Raw genomic sequence first — 15,931 nt, forward strand, 5'->3', positions numbered from 1 at the left:
ACAGAGTCTGAAGCAGGCTCCAGGCTCCAGGCTCCAGGCTCTGAGCTGTCAGCACAGGGCCCAAGTTAGGGCTGGAACCCACGAACCATGAGATCATGACCTGAGCTGAAGTTGGATGCTCGACCAACTGAGCCACCCAGATGCCCCTCGTGTGACTTGACTTTTAATCCAGACCTGAAGATGTGGAAATGGTCCATGGAAGTTCCCTGAGACGTTGAGATATGATGTGATGGAAAACATCTGACCTCTCATAGGAGAAGGGGCTTCTTATCAAATGTAAGGAGCAAGGCAGGACAGGGACATGAAACAGATTGGTGTGGATATTTGAAGCATTCCAATTTGATGAGGTGGGTCAGAGAGCAGGAGCATGGTAAGAAGTCAAGGTGGAGATGGGAATATGAACTGACTAGGGAAATAGAAGATTACTAGGTTGTTCCATTTCAGGCACCCAGCGGAAGATAATACTTACATGGAGACAACAACCTGCCCAGTTGTGGGACTTTCTGTAGTAGAAGAGCAGCCTGGTTTAAGCACTGAGAAAGCCTTCATGTCAGGAAAAAAATATTTAGGAAGGACAGTATCAGAAACCCAAGGAGAGAACCAAATTACAAAACACTGAGAAGTTAAAACACGAAGGTACGTTTGACAGAAAGTGAGAAGTATACATTTCTAAGGCAGCAGGGCCAGGCCATAGGTGTCGAGGGTTTGGGAGTCCTGATCATGTGGATCCCAATGACCCTGAACCTTCAGGTATTATTGTAATCAATAGACACTTAATTTTCTGGTGAATCAGTAATTCTTACAGCATATTTCCCCAGGTTGTTCCTATTGGAAATGTTAGCTATGAATTTTATCACCCCAAATAGTGGTTTCTGTTGTACTTTTTGAACACAGGAAAGGCTAAGCCATTAACAGATTTCTTGAGGAGGAGGAGTCCCATTTCCTCATGGAAGCAGAGGGACCTGTAACGGGTGTCCATTTCCACTCTGTGCAGACTTTTCAGGAGTTAGTCAAACCCCAAGGAAGTTTCCAGGAAACAGCCATAGCTGTGTGACTCACCTAGCAAAAAACTGACGCCTGAACAGGAAGTCCTACCCCACAGCCGATGGTCAGTTTATTTTTAGTCAAGATTCAGGAAAGACAGGCAAAGAAGGCCCCATTCTTTCCTTGGTCACAGAGCATAGAGGTCAATAAAAATCTTGACTTTTACTGAATTTTAAGGGAGACCAGGAAAGCAGGCACTACCTCAGTTCTGACACTTACTTTCTGCGGGTCTTACAGAAAATTCTTTAGTTTAGAGGCTGAATGAAGCAATGGTTCTGTTTTCAATTTTTGCAGTCCTACTCCCTGAGCCAAGCACCATCAGCTCCATTTATTATAATAGCTATGTGGCCATGAGTGAGTTATTTAAGCTCTTTGTCCTGATTTACTCATCTATAAAAAACCACAAGAAATAGTATTGGTTGTGGGCACTCAAGGAGATAATATTTGCTGAGGCACAGTGCTTGGCACATAATAAGCATTTAGTGAAAGTTGTCTCTTGTGTGGGCCTGTTTTATCTTCTGTCAAGTGACGTTCGTAGACTAATATTCTTTCCAGCTCTGAAACTCTAAGATTCGGTGACAGAAAGGATTTTTGGTTAGTGTTATTATCCCACAGCTAGGGTGAGCAAACGTCCTCTGTGAAGATCTGGGTAGTGGTGTTTTAGGCTTTGCACATCATACAGTCTTTATTGTGACTACTCGGCACTGACACCATAGTGTGAAAGAAGCCAGAGATAACACTTAAAAGAATGGGCACAACAGCTGTGTTCCAACAAAACATTATTTACAAAATGAAGTGTAGCCTAGATTTGGCCCACGGGAAGTAGTGTGCCGACCTCTGTTCTGTAGGATAAAAATATGTGGAGAAGAGAAGTGAAATGCAATTTGTGATGGAAAAAGAACACAGAAAATCGTGACCTGCAAACTCGTATAACCTTCTGCATATTTGTTTAGCTCAAAAACTTTTTTTTTGTATTGAGCATATGAAACAAAGCAGATGTTCTACAACAAAGGTAGATAATGGAAAGATACTAAACAGCTTTCACAAGCTAAAATATTTATAAATATTGAACAGATATAAGTATGTAAAATAAGTGAAATAGAAAACAGTGAGTGGCCCAGAAATTCACATTTGCTACAATTTGAAAGAAAGCAAGAAGGCGGCAATCATGCAAAAAAGCATGAGAAGCCCAGGTTGTAGCAAAAAGCTAATGTTGTTTCATGAAGGAGACAGTTATGGATTAAACTGGCTTAAACGCTTGCAGGGTGATTGCTCAACCTTCAAATCACATTCGATCTTATCTGCGTATCTGAATGTTACCAAGGCTGGGTTGTGGGCTATTTTCTTTATTAAGCTGACCCAGTGACTAGCCACTCAGCATTAGGCCTTGGTGGTATTGGGGTACCTTGGCAAAGTGTAGGCAACTCTGTACCAGTCATGTAGTACCTGGGAACACAACTTGAAATTATGCCGAGGAAAGACAAAGAAGAATGCAATGAATAAGAAAGAGGACATGAAAGGAGCAAATGAAGAACTGCTAATGGAGCAATATAGATTTAGAGGCCACCCCCCCCCCCAGTTCCCCATCCCACCCCGCCCCAGCATTCTCTGCGGGACAACACGGGAGATCACTACAGGGGCAGCGACTACCTGCCTGGGCACCTCTGAAGATGCCTCTGTGTCACAGCGACCTTTCTTCTTCCTTCCAGAACTCCCCCGATGGTTCTCTTAACTAGCATTTACTAGTTTAAAAAAGAGCAAACAGGATGGTAATATTTGAGCAAAAACCTTACTGTCTGTATTTTTCCATCCTCTCATTTCAAGCATCCTAATACTTTGCTTGCATCAGGGATTTTGCACAACAGAAGACTTGATGTCAGTGGCCTTTCCTGTCTTTTGTGAAAGCTTAAACCCTCTGAAGAAATTATGCCAGGTGTTCCGGAGAGGGAAGAGAGAGAAGTGACTTTCAAGCTGGGTGAGATCTCCTGAGACAGTGGAAGAAGGTGAAGGTCAGAGGGTCCCTCTAACATTAGGGATCACACACTGCTCCTTGACAGAAGTCTGAGGGAGGGATGAGACCCCTGGGACAGCCGTCAAGGACATGTAGGAAAGCTGGCTCTAGATTCAGGGGGCCCCGGCCTCACCTAAGCTTCCAGCACCCTGAGGGTGGCTGCTGGGGCTGGTGGCCCCCTTGGGACTGTGACAACAAGCATCTCAGCAGTAAGCAGCAAGGACAGTGGCCTGAGATCAGAGGGGCCACCCTGTTAATCAGGCAATGTATAAGTTCCTGCACAGGCCTTGAAGGTGGGGAGTCCCAGTAATGACTGGAATTTACGTTTCCCTACATCCTTGAGGGAGGGAGACCCAGAACAGATTTAAACCGATTTAAAGATATGAAGAAACATAACGATTCTTGCAAAATAGCTTCTGTGGGCTGATATTCATCTACCAACAAATGTTTGGGAGTACGGGGTGGGAAGGAAGAGGGACTCTCATATTCTACTTGGCACTGTCCCTGGCTTAGAACTAGCAAGCTCCCCAAGGAGCAGATTAGGTGTGTGGAGGCAGCGTGACCGCAGAGGCTGAGAAAGAGCAGAGGGCTGCCTTATAAATCCTTCAGCGGGTAAATGAGTGCCCAGAAAAACAGAGAGAGTGGGTGGAGTAACATAATTGAAAACAGCTGATCTGCAAAGCAGGCCTAATTTTTTCTGAACTAAGAATGAGTAAAATGTCTTTTCAAGAACTGGGTGTAAAAATGGAACCAGGAGATAAAGAAAACCCACTATATTTAGTTGTTCACACACACGCACACACAGCTAATATAGTAGCCATGGATGCATTAAGAAAATCTTCTCTTGTACTTTTCATAACTTGTCTGTTTGACGACCCAGTATTTGAAAACTGGGGAACATGAGGTTTCCTGACCCATGGATAAGCTTTAAAAACGAATGGGCCCAATCTCATTGGGAAGCATAACCACTCAGGAGGCTCAGCGTGGACTTCTAGCTGCAAAGGCTGTGCTTTCCTGAGAAAAGTACAAGAGAATGGAGAGGAGAGTGGGGACGCCACCCAACAGGCCAGGTTAGCTGGGTCAGCCCTGGCCATCTAGGTAGCTAGTGCCCTACGCTAACCTAACCTCCCATCCATTTTCTCCCCAGCTCTTGTTTCAATGAGATCAAAGGGATCCAGGTAGCAAGTCACTGGCTTAATCGGTAGATGTGGTGTAACCTTCATTGTTACTGTAAAATATTCCAGTCATATTCTGAGTACTAAATAATTCCCTCAGAGCGAGTTGCACGGCAGTAATTCAAACCGTATTCTCTGGCTCTGGAACTCATTCATTTACCTCCTCTTTGTCATGCTGCCTCCAGGAGCCCAGCAATTCCTTTTACCTGCATTCCATAGATGCAGCACCAGCTGTGGGCACCCATCCACTGAAGTCTGTTAATAACCACACAAGGTCAATAGTTTATTTTGAAATGTCACATAAAGGAGAGCAGAAATCACACAAAAGAAAAAGATTCCTTTTAGAAACAAACAATGAAGAGGCTCTAATAGTTAGCACCTGGGAAATATGATTTTACTTTTTTGTTTTGTTAGTATACTCATTATTAAGGTCCAGTCTGGGGTGGGGAGCCCAATAAGCTGGACAGACTTTGAGAAAAAGGATCCGGACAAAACCACTCATTTATTTTTATAAAATTGCATTCATTAAATGATAATGAGAGAAAACATCCATAAAGGTGAGAAGACAATAAAACACATCCTTTCTCTTTGAAGAATTATGCATCCCCAGTGCACAGGAATTAACCACTATCTGCAAATGTTTTATTGAATTTGCCTTTCTTTTTTTCCCCTGTACAAAAATTGATCACCACAGATGTGGTCTTGAAATCCCTGTGGTTTCTGAAATCCTATTCAAAAGGAGCATATATTTTCCTATTCCTGCAGTTTGAGCCACTCAACAACAGAGGAACTAAGTCAAATTATTTGATTTCTTTTTTTACAAAATTAGCATACTGGTAGAGTAGCAAAATGCCATTGACATGGTCTATCTTTGTCCGTTGGCTTAGTCATCAATCATTAAGCATTTAACGACCATCTAATGTGTCTGAAGCACTGGGAAAACAGACTTCAAGAAAACATTGGTCCCTGCCCACATGGAGCTGAATTTAGTAGAGTAGGGGGACAGATCAACGAAGCATCAGGATAATATTTTGAAATATTATGAGAACTCTTTTCCTTTCTCAGAAAATCTTGTTTTACCTTGTGGCCCTTTCACCATTTAACCAGACCAAGAGACTAAAGCTGATTGCCCCAAAGAAGAAAAGACACACAAGAATCCAGCCAGAACAGAGTCCAATATCTGGCTGAGAATATAAAAAGAAAGCCTTTTAAAAGCTTTCATTTCTAGGGGCGCCTGGGTGGCGCAGTCGGTTAAGCGTCCGACTTCAGCCAGGTCACGATCTCGCGGTCCGGGAGTTCGAGCCCCGCGTCAGGCTCTGGGCTGATGGCTCAGAGCCTGGAGCCTGTTTCCGATTCTGTGTCTCCCTCTCTCTCTGCCCCTCCCCCGTTCATGCTCTGTCTCTCTCTGTCCCAAAAATAAATAAACGTTGAAAAAAAAATTAAAAAAAAAGCTTTCATTTCTAAGAGACTGGTGATTGGGGGAGGGATGAAGCTGGGGGTTCACTTTTGTTGTATTTATTCATTTATTCATTTATTTTTGAATTCTAAAAGCTTGCCTCTGACTCAGTAAAGCAAAGCCTGAAAAAGGAGCCAGTTTCTCCCTGATAGCAGGGCAGACTGCAGGATGACCCAAGCAGCAGCTTCCCAGCCTTGGAGGGGACTGAGACCTTTTCTGAGTTGGGGAAGGAGTTTTGAGAGGACAGAGAAATGAGAGCTAGAGTGTTGAGATGCAAATGTGGGATTTGCCCAAACTGAGGGATGGAGGTGGAGAGTGCAGGAGTGTGCCTCCTAGAAACATTAGGGTCTAAGAATAGAAGGTACCCTGTTCCCATTTGGAGTAGCCATGCTGGTCTTCTCTTTGGCCATTGCCCATGCTCAACAATGTGTTAGATATTTTTATCATTCTTACTCTGGAGGGTCTCAGTGAGTTTTATTCAGGGGTGTCCCATGGTATGACCTGTAGTTCTGAAAGAACTTTAGTGAGGATGAAGTGCATACACTGAAGGAGAAAGTTCCAGAGACATGAAGAGCAGCTTAGAGGCAGTTGCCCTGGCATAAGGGGCGAGTGGAGGAGACAGTCCAGTTCAGTAGTGGCAACACTTCACTGCTTTATACCAGTCTAATCTTCATACCAGTTTGCTTCTGAGGAAAGTGTGGGAGAGAGAGGGTCTGGGATTGCCCCAGTTTTCCAGCATAGCGGGCTAGACGGTGGTGCCATCAACCAATAGGCTCCTGAGCAGTAGGAGTGGCTGAGGAAGGCAGATGGTGAGTTTAGTTTTCATCCAGGCATGTTATGAGGTCTTAGGAAATCCTTGAGAAATGGGAGAAATGCCAACTGGTTGATACTGTGGTAAGTAGTATCTGAAGCTAGTGGAACAGGGGAGCCTGGGCGGCTCATTGGGTTAAGTGTCCCACTCTTAATCTTGGCTCAGGTCATGATTTCACAGTTTGTGAGACTGAGTCCCATGTAGAGCTCCATGCTGGGTGTGGAGCCTGCTTAAGATTCTCCCTCTCTCTCTCTCCTTCTGCCCTTTCTCTCTGTCTCTGTCTCTCTGTCTCTGTCTCTCTCAAAAAAAAAAAAAAAGAAAAATGAAACTGGGTGTAACAAATGAACCCACTGTGCTTATTAATGGATCGTGATGATGTCTCTCAGGGGAGGTCTCTGGTGTTCTACCGGGGGGCTCTGCCCCTGGCATATTGTTTTTAAGAACTTGCATTTGGACACACAAGACCTACTCATCAAATTGGTATAGGATGCAAATTCTGAAGAAACAGCTGTTACAATACATGACAGAATAAAAACTTCAGAGGGCTGAAGCAAGTGTCTGAAAATAACAGGATGACACTTAACAGAGTAAATATAAAGTCCTGCATTTAGGCTTAAAGCAAAGTGAACAGCACAATTAGAGGATGTTAAGGCCTGGCTTGGCAGCAGTTTCTCTAAACAATTGTGTGAGGGTTTTCGTTGGCTTAAAGTTATCGTAAATCAACAGTGTAATGTGGCCACTTAAAGGCAACCTTCTCTCAAGATGGGATGAAATAGAGCTGTGAAGCCCTGCTTCCTAGCAAGTTGCCTCAATTTTCCCAAGCTGAAACAATTTTTTGACAAGAAAAAGAAATAGTTTAAAGAAGCCACAGATTAAAAAAAACCAAGGCTTTTTGGTCACCCACTCCAAACATGCTCAGACAGGGAACAGCTCCTAACTTGGTGACTTTATGTCCCTGATTGCGTCATCACTTCATCCAGAGGCAGCAAGGGGCTCGCTGAAGATCCACGTGCTCTCCTCCACTTCCCAGGGTCCTTTCGGTTCAGTTAGATCCACGTGATGGAGTTCTGGCAGGTAGGAATGCAAGGAGAAGTGATATGGTACCTTTGGTTCGTAACTGTTGGTGTGCCTTCTCTGTCCGTGTCTATCACCCCTTGAAGGATGAACTTGGAATCTTGTGTTGAGATGCTGGCAGTACAACATGGAGAGAGCCCAGACCCCTGAGTCACTGAATGTCAGCTCTGCTGACCCATGTGACTTCACATGAGTGAGAAATAAACTTTGATGGCTACCGAGCCCCTGAGATTTAGGGTTGTGTCTGTTGCTGCCTCTGCCATAACCTAACCCTAATAGTATTTATCCTTGAGCATCCCTGGTGTCTGCTGAGGTGTGTCAATGGTCTGTAGCCATTATATTCCTCTGCAGGGAGCTTTAGGGAAACTCAGCCTGTGGCTGGCTTAGAGCCCTTTGATGGATTAATGCTGTAGTCACACACAGAAGGGATAGGTAATATGAATTTTAGGCATAGCTGGAAGAAACCACTGTTTTGATTTAGATAATATCAAGGTAATTACCAATTTATACTAAAGCATAAAGGCATCCATTCATAAAATCCAATACATTTCTTGGGCTGTCTCATAGAATATTCTTATATACAATGGGGATTTTTAACTAGATGCTAGCCAAGGCCCCTTTCCGTTCTAAGAAGTAAAGCAGAAATCATAAGTACTGGAAATCTTAGAGACCATCTATTGCTACCAAATGCCAGACTTTATGGATGAGGAAACCGAGCCCAAAAGAGGTTTTCATATTTGTCCCCAATTACAGGTCTCCTGAATTCTCTCTTCAATGCCTTTTTCCAGTATATTGCTTTAAAAATATTTTAAAACAAACGAACCAACAGTAAAAAACCCTCCTGATTTTCCTTTTACCTTGTAGGTGAGCTAATTCCTTTCTCTTGGACCCATTCAATCTTTATGACTTCATGGAAGAGGAAGGGAAATGTTTCATCAGTAGCAAAGAAGGGGAACAAAGAATGTAGCAGAGGGGAAGAAGGGAGATTTGTGCAAGCATAATGCCTGCCTTATTCTCACAACTACCCGTGCCTTTCTTGGCCCCAGACCCCTGGCTCATTTTCCTTCAGGCCCTCCTCCTAACCACACACAGACACACACTACAGAATGTGCCCAGAACAGGTTTCTTATCTTTATTTCATTCTAGTTTAAACTTAGTTTACTTAAAAATAAGTAAACTTACTTTTTTTTTTTACTCCCAAATACTTACAAAAATTCTAGTTTATAATTTCAACCCCAGAATACTCTTATCTCCAGGATCTTTCCCTAGTCTTCACCCCCTAGTTTTAACCCTTTGCTGCGAATCTGGGGAAAAAAAGGAATCTGCCAGCTGATTCAAATGATGATCTTCTTAGAACCAGGGCAGCCAGCAGGTCACGTCAACACTTGTTAGGCTGTGTATCCATGATAGCCACTGACCAGTGCCATTGTGGGCCCAGCTCGTCCTTTGTTGAGGATTCCACTCATTACTGCCATTTTCTCTCTCTCACCCTCCTACCTATTTGTTAACTTCAGTTAGAAATCCCACAGAGTAACCAGCAGGTCCCCCTGACCCCCTTCTTCTGTAGTCGACCCAGGTTTATGGGAAACCTAAGAATTTCTTGATTCACCTTTTACTTGATTCCGTAGGAAACCAGGGGAATGAGGAGTGACCATTGCCCTTTTGCCATTCACTACCCTTCTGTGCACCTCACCTAAGACCCATTCCAGTACTCCAGGAACACCACCTGCCACCATCCCGAAGCAGGGAGACAGCAGCCTCCGCTTTATGTCATCTGCCCACATTTCACTAGGGAAGTCTTGGAAGAGCTCTGCCTTTGGGAAAGCAGATGTGCATTGAATTGGACCTCCTTCCGCACAGGGAGGTGAGTTAGAGAGGGGTACTTACTGCGTCAATAATAACATCATCTACGTGTCCCCTATCACATGGCAACTGCTTTTCAAACACTCTGCATACTCCCTCATTAATACCTCATAAGGAATCTAATGAAATGGGAAGTTTGCAAAAGGTGACTTTTGGTGGTTGTTGTTTTACGGACACTAAGGTGGGAATATGGTGACGGCTGCTTCATAGGTTCTGCTGAAATGCCTGGTCTTCACATCCCTGGCAGAGGGTGTCCAGCTCCTTTTGTTTTCAGTTTAGAGCTGTCTCCAAAATTATCCATTTCTGCCAGTCAAGAATCTTGAAGGAGCAAGAAAGGGGGTGCTTGGGTGGCTCAGTGGGTTGAGCATCGGGCTCTTGATTGCAGCTCAGGTCACGATCTTGTGGTTCAGGAGACTGAGCGCCACATTGGACTCTGTGCTGACAGTGTGGAACCTGCTTGGTCTTCTCTCTCCCTCCCTCCCTCTGCCCTTCCCTGGCTGTCCCTCTCTCAAAAAAATAAAAACACTGAAGGAGCAAGAAAGGATCTTGCTGTGTACACCGTACTCTTCTGCTACAATTACCTTGGTGTTTACCATAGGAGGGTAACATGAATGCATGTGTGCATCTGTTTACATCTGTTGATCGTGCTTTTTAACTATAAAAGTAGTAGATAATATAGCAGCAAATTCAAACAACACAGGAATAGAACAAATAAAAACCAATCTTCTGCTGGTTAATTGCCTCACCCCTGCTTACGTTTAATGACTCTTATCAGTTTAGAATGTGTGTATGTGTTCTCTGTATATGGTGGGTTTTTTTTAGTGTGTGTACACACATAGAGCTGTATTTGCTTTCATTTTTATAGAAATGAGATTATACATGTCTCTATATATATGCACACATATGCTATATATGTGTATTTTTCTGAGTCTTTATTTCTCATTTAACGTATTACTATGTCAGGACATTTAGATCTGCCACATCATTTTGGTGGCTCCATAATATTCCTGGATATGAATGTTCTATGATTCGTCTCTTTTCTCATCGATGGTCTTTGGGTTGCTTGTAATTTGTTGCTGTTACAATAACATCACAATGTGCATGGGTGCGTGCATACACACACACACACACACACACACACACACACATCTTTCCCTCTAGACTCAAAACGTTTCTGAAATAGAATCTTGTAAGTGGGACTGCTTGGTTGGAAAATATGTTTGTTTTAAATTTGCTAAATTCTGCCAAATTGTCTTTCAAAAATGTCATACCAATTAACACACCCATTAATAGAATATAAAGGGGCTTATCTTCTTATCCTCTTAGAAACACTATATGTCATCAAAATATTTTTAAATTTTGCCAACTTAACCAAAAAAAAAAAAAAAGAGAGAACTCCTTTGTTTCAATTTAAATTACTATAACTGTTAGTTTGAGTATTTTTCAAAGGTTATTGGCCGTTTGTAATTTTCTGCTCTAAAATGCCTCTTTTTATCGTTTGCCCATTTCCCCCTCCCCTTTGGTTTTTTTATACTGCTTTGTAGGAGCATTTTAGCCATGATGGACATTAACTCTTTGCCTTTTATATGTGTTGCAAATATTTTCCCACAGTCCTCATTTGACTTTTAAATGAGTTCATGTGAACTGATTTTGCCAAGTAGAGGTTTTGGCTTCTTAATCATTCCAATCTGTCAGCCTTTTCCTTTATGGTTTCTGGGCCTCCTGTTAGCCATAGACGGTTCTCCCACTCCAGGTTTGTGAAGATAGGGAGAGTGTGCTTACTTAGAGCCTGAGATGATTAAATTCAAAGAGGCAACAGTAACATAATTGATGGGATGCCAAGGAAAATCGCCCTGAGCCCAGGGAGGAATTCGCCTGGCCCACATTTCCCCTCCACTGTACTTTTCCAGCCTGTGGTTATTTGTTATGCCTCCAGGCAGCCCTGACTTTCCACTAAGTTCGCCTCCTTCCTCTCTCATTCCTGTGCAGAGAGCTGTTGGTTTTCTGTTTTTGCTTTTGGTTTCCTAGTCTGTTCTTGGCAATAGGGGGGCTCCATTTACCTGTAGGTCTCCCATCCTGAGACTGCATGCAACATGACTGGTTACATTTTCATCTTCCTGCACCCCTTTCTACCCACCCCCCCCCACTACTTCCTGGAGTGAGCGAGCAAGGCAGACAAAAGCAGCTATTTGACACATCTGCCCTGGGTTGGCTCCATTCCAATGGGAAAGTTTGATGTTGCAAGCTTTTAAAAGTCACTCGCATTTCCCTGATTTACAATCATACAGGCTTCCTTGACTTCCTTCTAATTCAATAAGGACAAAGAAAGCAAGCTGAGTTTGCTGCTGCTTAGGTCCTGGGGGAACCAGCCCCAGGCAAGGAGATGACATAAGAGTCATTGTCTTGGGCCCCTTTCCTTCCTCCAGGGCTGCCCTTTTTCTCTTGGCTCAGGGCGCTCTTTCTGGGCATAGTCGGCTGTAAAGTTTCTCTCCCTGGTGAGGTCAACCACAAGCCAATGAAAAGCACTATCTTAGGATTTTTGCCCCACCATAGTCTTTGTCGGTGTCCTGACATCAGTTAGGTACATTCCTAAAACATACTGAGTAAAAGCAGCGTGTCTGCTATGCAAATGTGGCTCCACCACAGCCACATTTCATCTGCCATGTTGAAATCCTCCTGTGCAGACATCTTGGACCCACCCCCTCTCTCCACAGTTTTCCAGGTATCTCTGGGGACAGGAGGAATGCAGGAGATGGGGGACGAAGCCCAAGGGCTAGGATTTCAGTGAGCAAGCCTGAGAGGCATCTGGCCAGGACCTCTGGACTCCCAGCCCGGGGGAGGGCCTGCCTCCTCACTCCTGCCTTGGGGGAACACTACTTCCCAACTAGCCTTTGCTGGCACAGAGCAAGAGATTGCGGACACTTCCAGCATCTCCTTTTGCCTCGGTTACCCATGCTTTTGGATTGTTTTCTCCTGTAATCCTAAGCGTTTCTTTTAAGAATAAAACAAGCTTTTAGTCTACACATTTGAAAACATTATCCTCCTGGAAACTCTCAAAACTCCCAGAAAGAATGAAAAGGAAGCTATGTGGATATTTAAGTGAATTAATAAGTTCCCAGCACTTAGGAAGCCCTGGCTATATGTCAGCTTTTCTCATTCTCATTATCAGGACTGCTTTCACTATGCAGAAGGAGGCCATCTGCAGGTAGAGTCAGCGATGAGTGAGGGGCAGACAGCTGATTCTGCAGTCCACGTCTCACAGACTATGGAGTCTGCTCCTATCAGCCACATTTATGTTTAGGAAGCATATGAGGTTTTCAACTAGTGAGGTTCCCAGCAGCTTGAAGGATGCTAATATATTGATGTTTCCCCCTGGAGCCTGGATGATGGTCAAATAATTCAGGGGGGAGAAAAGAACTTTTATCAACATAAAATACTGAAGAGAGATTAGAAAAATTGAGAGAGTCGGAGGGAAAGATGGGAGGGACTGACTTCTTAGCTGATCCTGGAGCGAAGAAAGGTCATTGGTCTAGAAACTCCTGAGAGGAGTGTTTATCACTTGCACAGAGGCTTTTCTGAGATTGTCCTGATTTGGGATATTTTGTCCCTTCAACAAATACAGACAAGGGTTCTGATATTTAAATTAGAAAGCACGACCACCATATGTCTCCTTAGGCACAGAAAAAAAAAATGTCTAAATGATGCATGATTCCCTCTGTTCAACATGCATTGTAAATCTCATATGCTCAAAATATTTTGAAGTTTCCCTTCACCAAAAGAAGTAGAAAAGCAGCAGCTCGGTGGTGCACAAGTTGTTGAGAACGCATTTCAACCAGAGGGTGCTGTCGCCTCTGTGGCTTCGTGCCTCGCGCTCACACACAGGGCTTCCTCTGTTTGGGGTGCCAGGAACCCTGCTAGGGATCCAAGTTTTCAAGGCTAATGAAGATGATTTAGATGTGACGTCTGAAAGGGCTGCGTGGCATAAGGCCTTCCCTGTATGAAATCCTGGCACAGCTGCGTGGAGAAATGCGAGTGGGCGGGGCCGATGGGGATGTGAGAAGGCTCTGGTGCCATCCTCAGCCGGGCTGGCCCTGAAGAGGAGTTAGAGAACATAACTACTTTTTTGTCTTAACTCTATCAATTTAATCTTTTCTTTTTTTTTTTTAAAACGCTCCATTTTAAATAGTTGGCAAGTCATCCAATAAAATGTGTCTCTCTGCTTAAGTAGTGAGATTTACTTTTTAAGAGGCAGAATTTATGATCACAGGGTTAGCAAGAGACGGCACAATTACTGGAACAAATGGCCGCTGATCACGTAGTGAATCAAATAAACTTGAGCCTTAGGACAGTAGGTGGGCTGTGATCTAATCACTCTTCATGAACCGTCAGGAACACCTGAATCATTCCAGGTGGAACACTCTAGAACATATATTCATTGGCCATGCCTTTAGTATAAATACTAACCAGCCACTGAGGAACCTTCCAACACAGTAAGAGCAACACAATAGGCTGTTCTTATCCAATGGAGGCAAAAATAAAAAGATGTGTGGCCTTTCATCTTGTGTCTTTGCTCTCAAGCCTGACCTTTAACCCTCTTCAGAGATGGACGAGCCCAGTACAGTCCCTCATGCCCCCTGAGCTCAGCTTATAGGTCTGAGATCCTGACCTAACAGTTGAACTTCTCATTCTTAATGATTTCCTTAGGTTTCTTTCTGTAGAAGAAGCACACTAAAGGCTCTGCAGTAATGAGGAGCATGACTGCATAGCTACTATTCTAGCCTCACCAAGCTGATTCCTAAGATCAAGGTGGCAATTTTAAACCTTGCTGTATTTTTCCTGATGATGATGTTAATGCTCTTTACAGAGTTAAGAATGATCTGAACTGATTTAAACCTTTTGAGGCTTGCTGCCTTTGCACGAAAGCCTGTAATGACATGTTCAGAGTACATAAAGAGTCACCATTCTTGGTATTTTGGAGGAATCCCAGCAGGAAGAGCCTCACTCATGTGTCTGCTCATTCCTTCAACACCGTGGCCTAAGGACCTGACGGCACAGGAGGAAAATGTTCTCTATTTTAACAGATGCTCAGAGGAGTGTACCCTTGGAGTTAAGCCCTTAATTTCCTACTATGTTACATTAGTGATTTTCTAGAAAGGCACCCTTTCTAGATTTTGAATAAATTAGGACAGTTAAGTGCTTTATTATACACTAAGCACCATATATTCATGTTCTCTTTTACTTCTCACAGAAATCTTATGAGGTTGCTTTTATTTTTCTCCCTATATCATGGTTGAGAAAATGAGGTAGAGAGAGGTTAAGTAGCTTTTCCAAAATCACAGAGCAATAAGTCGCAACATTGGGACTCTGTCAGAGATATGTCCAACAATAAAGTTCATGCTCCACTGAGTCTCTTTTTAGGGGATTTATTTACACAGAACTTTCTCACATGTACTTCAAAACAGCCCCATACACAAGATATTATTACCTTCATCTTACAGACAAAACTAAGGTCAAGACATCCACTTAAGTCCATTAGTTTTTTAAGTAAATCATTTTTAAATGCCAAACAATCATATGAACCATTAGAAACTCTTAAATATGATATTTTTCACATGGCATATAATTTAAATATTCATCCCCTAAGAAAATGTTAGTGTTTAATTTTAACATAAAAGTTTGCCAGCTGCCTTTCTGGATAGAGATGCCAGGTTTAACAAATAAAAATACAGAACGCCTAGTTAAATTTGAATTTCAGATAAACAGTAAATGATTTTCATGGGGCACTTATGCTAAAAAAGTATTCATTGTTTATCTGAAATTCAAATTTAACTGGGCACCCTGAATTTTATCTGGCAACCCTATTTCTGGAGATCTGTTTAATGTGCAATAAATAAGGGTACTTAAAGCCAGTTGGAAAAGATTAGAAAACGATTCCTTTATCATCAGCTGTGTTTGTACCAGGCACATAACTGTGGAAGGTGGCTACCTGGCAGCTATGCAGCTTTGTGGTCTGGTTTCTGCCCTGCAGGAGTTTATGGTGCCAGTCATTGTCAGTGTAAAAAGAGTAATAAGTTGGGGCACCTGGGTGGCTCTGTTGGTTGAGCATCTGACTCTTGATTTTGGCTCAGGTCTCACAGTTTGTGGGTTCGAGCCCCACATCAGGCTCTGCGCTGACATTTTTGAAACTGCTTGGGATTCTCATTCTCTCTCTCTCTCTCTCTCTCTGTCCCTCCCCCACTTTTGCGTGTACTTTCTCCTCTCTCTCAAATAAACAAATGTTAAAAAAATTTTTTTAAATATTTAAAAAAGGGTGATAACGTTGATGATTCTGTTATATGCTTTTAGTTCTTACTACTAAAATTTAATCATAGGAATTGCCACTTGTGTAGCATTTGATGATTTGTGCTAATTTAAGATTCACAAAATCTTATGATGAGTATTCCCAATTCACAGATGGAGAAAAAGACTAAAATGTCATGTTTCTCAACAGCAGGTTG

Source organism: Lynx rufus, unplaced genomic scaffold (genome assembly GCF_022079265.1).
Source record: "Lynx rufus isolate CCGP_SWC_20201006 ecotype Redwood Valley unplaced genomic scaffold, mLynRuf1.p SCAF_1, whole genome shotgun sequence".
In the NCBI taxonomy this organism is placed as follows: Eukaryota; Metazoa; Chordata; class Mammalia; order Carnivora; family Felidae; genus Lynx; species Lynx rufus.